The sequence below is a fragment of the Trichosurus vulpecula genome, chromosome 9 (assembly GCF_011100635.1).
Source record: "Trichosurus vulpecula isolate mTriVul1 chromosome 9, mTriVul1.pri, whole genome shotgun sequence".
NCBI lineage: Eukaryota > Metazoa > Chordata > Mammalia > Diprotodontia > Phalangeridae > Trichosurus > Trichosurus vulpecula.
Genome location: NC_050581.1, coordinates 159560168 through 159561923, shown reverse-complemented (window position 1 = coordinate 159561923; position 1756 = coordinate 159560168). Strand labels below are relative to the sequence as shown.

At 51.5% G+C, this 1756-nt stretch overlaps 1 pseudogene; it reads left to right on the top strand.

Annotated features, from left to right (window-relative positions):
• The first annotated feature begins 620 nt into the window (after nucleotides 1-620).
• On the top strand, nucleotides 621-1219 carry LOC118832280 (annotated as a pseudogene).
• The last annotated feature ends 537 nt before the right edge of the window (nucleotides 1220-1756 follow it).

Genomic DNA, 1756 nt, shown 5'->3' with positions numbered 1-1756 from the left:
AGAGAATCATTAGCATAGAGATGAAAATCCACGGGAGCCCATGAGATCACCAAGTATAGTAGTATAGAGGAAGAAGAGAAGATGGGCCCAGGACAGAGCCCTGTGGGACAGCCACAGTGACCTAGATAAAGGTCAAGTGGGAGGAGCCTGAGGAGTGGACACACAGATAGGAGAAGAACTGAGACGGTGGTATCTCAAAAATCTAGAGAGAAAAGAATAACAAAGAGGAGAGGGCGATCATCACTGGCAAGGCTGAAGAGAAGTTGAGGATCATGAAGACTGAGAGAAGGCCATTGGTTTTGACATCTGAAAGATCATTGGTAAATTTAGAGAGAGCAGTCTGGGTTGAATGATGAGGTTGGAAACCAGATTGTAGAGTTACCATGAGAGTGAGGGGAGAAGCGGAGAAAGCCTTCTCAAGGGTTTAGCCACCTCAAGGAATTAAGCCACAAAAGGCTCAACTGAAACTGCTCTTTTCAGACAATAATAATAATAGCTAGGAGGCCCCGCCCCGTTGCGTCGGCCCGAGCTCGGCGCTGCTCTGGCGAGGGTTCCCTTCCTTGGCCGGGGCCGCGTGGGCTCACGGGACGGTGGTGGCGGCGTTGTTGAGGAAGCCGGAGATGAAGGCGTCCGGGGCTGTGGAGCGCTTGTCAGTGCTGGGGCTTCAGCGTGCCCACGGCCGGGTCCTGATGGCCGGTGCTAGGCCCGGCACTCTAGTGCTACGGCTGCCTCAGGCTGCCACAGTGTCTTCATTCTCAAACCTCTCGAGGGGCAGAAAGTGGTGCTGTCAGCCCTGGGCATGCTGGCAGCGGGAGGTGCAGGGCTTGCTGTGGCTCTGCATACTGCTGTAGGTGCCAGTGACCTAGAGCTGCACCCACCAAGCTACGCCTGGTCTCACCGAGGCTTCCTCTCCTCCTTGGACCATGGCAGCATTCGCCGGGGCTTCCAGGTGTATAAGCAGATGTGCTCTTCCTGCCATAGCGTGGACTACTTGGCTTATCGCCATTTGGTGGGTGCGTGCTACACTGAATCAGAAGCCAAGGCCTTGGCAGAGGAGACAGAGGTTCAGGATGGCCCTAATGAAGATGGAGGGATGTTCATGAGGCCAGGGAAGCTTTCTGACTATCTCCCCAAGCCCTACCCTAACCCTGAGGCTGCTCGGGCTGCCAACAATGGGGCACTACCCCCCGGGACTAGATTTGAACCTAGGACTTCCTGACTTTAAGCCTGGTGCTCTTGAGTCTGATGATCTTGTCTTAGCCTTCATTCTCTTCAGTATGTTTTCATTTGACACTGTCGACCATCCCCTCTTCCTGTATATTCCCTTCTCTCCAGGGTTTCATGACACCACTCTCTTCTGAATTTCCTCCTACCTGTAGGACCATGCCTTCTCTGTTTTCCTTGCTGACTCATCATCTATATCATTCTTCTGTAGGTGTTTCCCCAAGGTTCTGTCTTAAGATGGCTTCTCTTCTCCCTCTACCCTCTCTGTCAGTGACCTGAGAGTCAGCTTGCATGTCTATGCAGATGATTCATAGATCAATATAACCAGCTCTAATTTCTCCCTTGAACTTCAGACTAGTATTGCCAACTGCCCATTGGAAGTTTCAAACTGGATGCCCCAGAGACATTGCAAACTCAACCTGTTGAAAACAGAACTCATCATCCTCCCTTACCCCTTCAAAATTCCCTTTATCTGTTGCCCCTACTCTTCTAGTCTCTTAGATTTATAATCTTTCTGTCACCCTCAGCTCTT